General features: G+C 42.6%; 1 long non-coding RNA gene across 1 annotated transcript in view; it reads right to left on the reverse strand.

The window, feature by feature from the left end:
- LOC139359481 (uncharacterized) overlaps positions 1-7159 on the reverse strand; it is a 38184-nt gene extending 31025 nt beyond the window's left edge. Inside the window, exon 1 of the long non-coding RNA XR_011615516.1 lies at positions 7043-7159. This is a non-coding gene — a long non-coding RNA (uncharacterized lncRNA). The remainder of the gene's footprint in view (positions 1-7042) is intronic.
- Between the last annotated feature and the right edge of the window lie 996 nt (positions 7160-8155).

Here is an 8155-nt window from a genome sequence, read left to right on the forward strand (position 1 = left end):
ATTAAATGCCTTGAGGTTGTCTTCTTTGGGTTAAATCTGCTTGATGTTTCATAACCTTCCTGCACTTGGACATTGACATATTTCTCTAGGTTTGAAAATTTCTCTGATATAATCATTTCGAATAAACTTTCTACCCCTATCTCTTTCTTTACCTTCTCTTTAAAGCCAATAACTCTTAGATTTTCTTTTTTGAGACTGTTTTCTAGATTCTGTAGGCATGCTTAATTGTCTCGTTATTCCTTTTTCTTTTTACGTCCTCTGACCATGTATTTTCAAATGGCCTGTCTTCAAGCTCACTTCTTCTTTCTTCTGCTCAATTAATTCTGCTATTAAAGGATTCTGATGCATCTTTCAGTATGCCAGTTGCATTTTCCATCTCCAGAATTCTGCTTGAATTTTTAAAAATTAATTCAATCTCTTTGTTAAATCTATCTGACCGCATAAGATAAATTTTCTCTGTGTTATGAATGACTCTGAGTTTTCTCAACACAGCTATTTTGAATTCTGTTTCTGAAAGGTCACATATCTCTGTTTTTCCAGAATTGGTCCCTCATGCCTTGTATAGTTCATTTGGCAAAGTCAGAGTTTCCTGGATGGTATTGATGCTAGTAGATGTTCTTTGGGGTCTGAGCATTTAAGAGTTAGGTATTTATTGTAGTCTTTAGGAGTTAGGTATTTATCATAGTCCTGAAAAGAATGCTTTTCAATATCCTTCCTTCTTAGGAAGGCTTTCCAGATTTTTGAAAGGACTTGGGTGTTATGGTCTAAGCTCTGTTGGCCTTATGGGGAACCCCAAGTCCAGTAATGCTGTTGGTCTTGCAGATTTGTAGAGCTACCCCCTTCATGATCTTGGGCTATGTCTGGAAGAATTCTCTGGATTACCAAATAGACACACTTGTTCTCCTCTCTTACTTTCTCCCAAACAAATGGAGTCTCTCTCTCTCTGTTATGAGCCACCTAAATGTGGGGGTGGAGTGCAACAAGCACTGCTGTAGCTACCACCAGAAGAACTGCACTGGGTCAGGCCTGCTGTCAGTACAGCACGGAGTCTTGCCCAAGGGTTTCTGTAATCGCTGCCTGGTTACCACATATGTTTGCTCAAGGTCCTGGAGCTCTACAATCAGCAGGTGGCAAAGCCATCCAGACCTGTGTCCTTCCCATCAGGGCACCCCCACCACAGTCCCATGGGAAGTTCTGCCAGACTACTGCCAATGTTCCCTTGATGGCCAAGGGCTCTTCAGTCATCTTGTGGTAAATGCTGCCTGGCCTGGGACTCACCCTTCAGGGCTGTGGGCTCCCTTCTGATCCATGGCAGGTTCAGAAATGCTTTCCAAGAGCCAACACATGGAATCAGGGACCTCAAGAGCCCACATGGTGCTCTAGCCCCCTATGACTGAGCTGGTGCCTAAGATGCAATGCAAACATATCCTTTATGTTTCACTCCACCTTTCTTAACCAGAAATATCTGAGCCAGCAAGTCTCAGAGTCTCACCGAAGGCTTTCAATGTACCACCTGGGTATTACTGCTGGTCATTTAGGCCCCAAGGGCTCTTCAGTTACCAGGTGATGAAGCCTGCTAAGATGGGGTCCTTCCCTTCAAGGCAGCAGGTTCCCTTCGGTCCTGTGCTGTGTCTAGAAATGTTCAGGGCAAGGGCCTAGAAAGGGGGCCTCAGACTCTGACTGGCATTCTATTCCACTGTGGTTGGGCTTGTATCTAAGATACAAGGCAAAGTCCTCCCCACTCTTCCTTCTTTTCTCCTCAAGTGGAATAAAGGGTTCTCTTTTGGAGCTGCAACTTGTATTAATAAATCCTTGGGTTACAGGAGAAATGATGTCAGCACTCCCTTAGTCACCCCAGCCGATGTTTAAGTAGCTGTCGGGCCTCCTCAGCATTCTGGCTTTCGGCCCAGTTCAGCACCAGGATTCACCTAGGCATTGCAGTCCTTGTGGTCTAGACTGCCTTTCAAATTTATTTAAGACTCCAGAGTATTTTCTTTCACAAAAAACAAAGACTGTTTCTCCTATGTCTTTGGTGCATCTATTAGCAATATGACATTAATGCCAGGTACTGTTAGTTCTCGCTTGATTTTTGGTTCTTATGAAGGTGCTTTTTTATGTAGATAGTTGTTGAATTGGGGTTCTTGAAGATGAAAAATATTGGTGAAATCTTCCATTCTGCCTTCTTGCTCTGCCTCCCTGAATCTCAGAATATTTTTAATATCACTTGTGATTTATTCTTTGACTAATTTTTCTTTCAGGAGTGTGTTGTTTAATGGCCACATATCTGTGTATTTCCCAAATTTTCTTCTTGTATTTATTTCTAGTTTAATTTCATTATTGCCAGAGAACATATTTGCACAATTTCAGTTCTTTTAAATTTGCTGAAACTTATTTTATAGACTAACATATGGCTAATTCTGGAGACTGTTTTACATGAGTTTATGAGTGTGTATACATTAATGTTGGATGGAGTATTCTATAGATTAGAACTATTAGGTCTAGCAGGTTTCTAGTGTTGATGAAGTTTTCTATTTCCTTGTTAAATTTAAATCAAATTTCTCTATACATTATTGAAAGTGGGGTACTAAAGTCTATGTTATTGTTGAATTGTCTTTTTCTTAAATTTTGTCAATTTTTGCTTTAAGTGCTTTGGTTCTCTGTTTTTAGATGCATAAATATTTATTATTTTATGTTTGTCACGGCTTGACTATTTATGTCTCTGTCTCTTGTTACCTCTTTTTTTTTAAGAAAAAAATTTGTATTAGTATAGTTGATCAGTTATCTTTGGTTACTGTTTGCATGGCCTACGTTTTTTCATTCTTGTTTTTTGAAACTACTGTAGCTTTCAATCTAAAGTTTGCTTTAGCAGACAATATATAGTTGAATTATTTTTTAAAAATCCCTTCTACCAGTTTGGTTTCATTTGAAGTCTATTTATATTTAATGTGACTACAGACAACATAAGATTTACTTCTGCCACTTTGTTATTGTTTTCTATATATATAATGTCTTTTTAGTTTCTCTTTTTGCCTATTACTGTCTTCTTTTGTATTAAATATATATTTTATAGAAGACCATTTAAATTCCTTTTTTCTTTTACTGTAATATTTGAGTGATTTTCTTGTGATTGTCCTGGGAGGATAACAATTAACATCTTAGTTTATAACAGTGCTATGTATATTAATACCAGATTTGCTTCTGTCTAGCTTATTTCCCTCTCCCATCTTTATGCTCTTATTGGTATACAAATTCCAGTTTAAGGAGTTTTGGGGCTGAGATGACGGGGTTTTGTAAGTATAAAATTATGTCATCTGCAAACAGAGACAACTTGATTTTCTCTCTTCCTATTTGAATACCCTTTATTTCTTTCTCTTGCCTGATTGCCCTGGCCAGAACTTCTAATATTAGGTTGAATAGGAGTGGTGAAAGAGGTCATCTTTGTCTTCTACTGATTCTCAAAGGGAATGATTCCAGTCTTTGCCCATTCAATATGATACTGGCTGTGGGATTGTCATAAACAGCTCTTGTTTTTGAGGTATGTTCCATCAATACCTAGTTTGTTGAGAGTTTTCAACATGTAGGGATGTTGAATTTTATCAAAGGCCTTTTCTGCAACTACTGAGATAATCATGTGGTTTTCGTCCTTGGTTCTGTTTATGTGATGGATTATGTTTATTGATTTATGTATGATGAGCCAGCCTTGCATCCCAGGGATTAAGCTGACTTGATCATGGTGGATAAATTTTTTGATGTGCTGCTGGATTTGCTTTGCCAGTATTTTATTGAGGATTTTTGGATCATGTTAATCCAGGATATTGGCCTGAAGTTTTCTTTTTCTGTTGTGTCTCTTCCTAGTTTTGGTATCAGGATGATACTGACTTCATGAAATGAGTTAGGGAGTAGTTCCTCCTTTTCAATTGTTTGGAATAGTTTCAGAAGGAATAGTACCAGCTCCTATTTGCATTTCTGGTAGAATTCTGCTGTGAATCCATCTGGTCCTGGGCTTATTTTTGTTGGTAGGGTATTAAATACTACCTCAATTTCAGAACTTGTTATTTTCTATTCAGGGATTCAGCTTCTTCCTGGTTTAGTCTTGGGAGGGTGTATGTGTCCAGGAATTTACCTATTTCTTCTGGATTTTCTAGTTTATTTGCAAAGAGGTTTTTATAGTATTCTCTGATGGTAGTTTGTATTTCTGTGGGGTCAGTGGTGATATCTCCTACATCATTTTTTTTATTATGTCTATTTGATTCTTCTCTCTCTTCGTTTTTATTAGTCAAGCTAGCAGTCTGTCTATTTTGTTATTTTTTTTCAAAAAACTAGCTCCTGAATTCATTGATTTTTTAGAAAGTTTTTCCTGTCTCTACCTCCTTCAATTCTTCTCTGATCTTAGTTATTTCTTGTCTTCTGCTAGTTTTTGGATTAGTTTTCTCTTGTCTCTGTAGCTCTTTTAAATGTGATGTGAGGGTGTTGATTTGAGATCTTTCTAGCTTCCTGATGTGGGCATTTAGTGCTATAATTTCCCTCTTAACACTGTTTTCACTGTGTCCCAGAGATTCTAGTACATTTTCTCTTTGTTCTCATTGGTTTCAAAGAACTTCCTGATTTCTGCCTTAATTTCATTATTTACCCAGGAGTCATTCAGGAGCAGTTTGTTCAATTTCCATGTAATCATGTGGTTTTGAGTGAGTTTCTTAATCCTGAGTTCTAACTTGACTGCACTGTGGTCTGAGAGATTGTTTCTTATTATTCAGTTCTTTTGCATTTGCTGAGGAGTATTTTACTTACAATTATGCGGTCGATTTTAGAATAAGTGCCATGTGGCACTGAGAACAATCTATATTATGTTGATTTGGGGTAGAAAGTTCTGTAGATGTCTACTAAGTCCACTTGATCCAGAGCTGAGTTCAAGTCCTGAATATTCTTGTTAATTTTCTGCCTTGTTGATCTAATACTGACAGTGGGGTGTTAAAGTCTCCCACTATTATTGTGTGGGAGTCTAAGTCTCTTTGTAGGTCTCTAAGAACTTGTTTTATGAATCTGGGTGCTCCTGTATTGGCTGCATATCTATTTATAATAGTTAGCTCTTCTTGTTGAATTGTTCCCTTTACCATTATGTAATGCCCTTCTTTGTCTTTATTGATCTTTGTTGGTTTAAAGTCTGTTTTGTCAGAGCCTAGGATTGCAACCCCTGCTTTTTATTTTTCTTGCTTTCCATTTGCTTGGTAAATTTTTTGTCATCCCTTTATTTTGAGCCTATGTGTGTCTTTGCACATGAGATGGGTCTCCTGAATACCGCGTACCAATGGGTCTTGACTCTTTATCCAATTTGCCAGTCTTTGTCTTTTAACTGGGGGATTTAGCCCATTTACATTTAAGGTTAGTATTGTTATATGTGAATTTGATCCTGTCTTCAGGATGCTATTTGGTTATTTTGCACACTAGTTGATGCTGTTTTCTCATAGTGTTATTGGTCTTTATATTTTGTTGTGTTTTTGTAGTGGCTGGTACCAGTTTTTCCTTTCCATATTTAGTGCGTCTTTCAGGAGTTCTTGTTGGGCAGGCCTGGTGGTAATGAAGTCCCTCAACATTTGCTTGTCTGGAAAGGATTTTATTTCTCCTTCGTTTATGAAGCTTAGTTTGGCTGGATATGAAATTCTGGGCTGCAATAATTTGAAGTCAGGTAGCATGGCGCCTCCAGCTTTATTCTTTTGACTTAGGATTGTCTTGGCAATGCAGGCTCTTTTTTGGTTCCATATGAACTTCAAAGAATTTTTTTCCAATTCTGTGAAGAAAATCATTGGTAACTTGATGGGGATGACATTGAATCTATAAATTACCTCGGGCAGTATGGCCATTTTCACAATATTGATTCTTTCTGTCCATGAGCATGGTATGTTCTTCCATTTGTTTGTATACTCTTTTATTTCACTGAGCAGTGGTTTGTAGTTCTCCTTGAAGAGATCCTTTACATCCCTTGTAAGTTGGATTCCTAGGTATTTTATTCTCTTTGAAGCTATTGTGAATGGGAGTTCATTCATGATTTGACTCTCTGTCTGTCTGTTACTGGTGTATAAGAATGCTTGTGATTTTTGCACATTAACTTTGTATTCACCTATTTCTAAGGCTAAAGTCCATTGCCTTCGTTGCCCTCAATAGACTCTTAAAAAAGGCTAAATTGGGCCACGTGCAGTAGCTCTTGCCTGTAATTCCAGCACTTTGGGAGGCTGAGGCAGGTGGATCACAAGCTTGGGAGTTCAAGATCAGCCTGGCCAACATGTTAAACCTCTCTCTATGAAAAATACAAAAATTAGTAGGATGTGGAAGCACACAACTGTAATCCCAGCTACTCGGGAGGCTGAGGCAGGAGAATCACTGGAATCCAGGAGGCAGAGGTTGCAGTGAGTCAAGATCATGCCATTGTACTACAGGCTGGGTGACAGGGTGAAACTCTGTCTCAAAAAGAAAAAAAAGGGGGGGGGGTTGGCGAGCTAACACTTGAAATGGTGGTTCAGAGCTCTTAAATATGTCATCTTTGTAAATCTGAATATATTTACTAAAATATTTTAATCAGATCATTTTCTGATTACAAGGGATAATGCAATTTATGGTAACTCTAATTTATTTTAGCCTATTTTATAAAGTTTATAAAGTTCAACAACCATTTTTATTTCAAATCAAGATGTAGTCTCACCATGTTACCCAGGCTGACCTTGCTCTCTCTTCCCTGTTTCTCAGGGGCCTACATGCTTCTCGGTCTGGCTGAATGTCTTCAACACAGATCACTTCCCAGTCCTTCAGGGAAACACTCCTCGGAGATCCCTGTCCTGAGGGTCTCTCTCTCCAAACCTGTTTCTGCTGGCTTGGGCAGGTTCCATGACCCTGGAGCTCTTGGCTTCCATACGTGTCTCCAACAGGGAAGCTGTCTTGCTCTCCCTGTTTCACCTCAAGGCTGCGTGGCTTGCCTAGCATGAGCGGTAGGCAACCGTGACTGGCCTAGTCTTCGTGGACAGGCGGTGTGGCATTTACCCTCTGCACTTACCGTCTCATTCTTGAGGGACAGCCTCTCCTCTGCTCCTGGGTGGACTGACTCCCTGAATCTTCTGGCCCCCTCGAGGATACCGAGCGTTCGTTGATTTCCCTTGGAATCGATGGACAGGTCCCTTGGGACCCTCTTCACCGGGCACAGGCCTAGACACCGCTGTTGGTTTCGCCGTCGCCCCGTACGGCCGGGCTGGCACACATTCCCGTCGACGGCTCGAGGACACGCCAGTGCCACGCGTGGGGTCACTGGCTCCGCCGCGGAACCGCCCCTGTCCCTGTTTGCACGGGTCCTGGAAGGCAGTAGCACCCTGCAGGAGCCCCGGGGGTTTTGCAAGTGGGGGCAGGCCTCCGCTCTTTCAGAGAGGGAGGGAGGCCAAGGGTTCATGGGTCTGTGAATTTTGAGCTGACACCATGTCTTAAGTCCCAGGGGTTGATTCTGTGCTACAGCGAAGCCTCGCCAGCCTCAGCAGATGATGGCGAGCCCATCCTTTCTCACCGGGAGGGGTCCAAATTCCAACTGAAGAGGAGCCCTGAGACCCCAGCAGAAGCCCTGAAGCTCCCCCTCCACCGGTGGAAGTCGGCTCAAGGAGGTCCTGAAGACAGGACTCCGGGGGTCTTGGGACTGGGATGCCCGCGGCCCCTTCTCCCACGCCGCCCCATGCTGCAGCCCGGATCCGGCGGACGCCGGGGCTGCAACGGCAGCCCCCAGCGGCCCCGCCCCACGCCCGCTCCCCCCCGCCCCACGGCGCACACGCCCCCTCCCACCCCATCCCCGGCCCGGGCGCCCCGCGTAGCCGCCGTTGTTTAAAGGGGCCGCAGCCTGACTTCCGGGTGGGGAGCGCGAGTGGGCCCGGCGCGGCAGGGCCAGGGCACATGCGCGAGGCGCGAGCGGCCTCTCGCGTCACAGCGGTTCCCACGGTTGTCTTAGAAACCGGCCCCCTGAGGCTTGGCAAAGCAGGAGCCCTCCGTGGCGGTGCTTGGGTGTCGGGGCTGCGAGGCTCCTGCCTCACCTCTCCACGGGGTCCAAAGGAACGTCTCCGGACGGACGCCGGAAGTCGCGACGCGCCGACCAGGATGACAAAAGCGCAGGCGGAGTCCGGGGGAAGCGGCG

This window comes from Macaca nemestrina, chromosome 17, assembly GCF_043159975.1.
Source record: "Macaca nemestrina isolate mMacNem1 chromosome 17, mMacNem.hap1, whole genome shotgun sequence".
Classification (NCBI taxonomy): domain Eukaryota; kingdom Metazoa; phylum Chordata; class Mammalia; order Primates; family Cercopithecidae; genus Macaca; species Macaca nemestrina.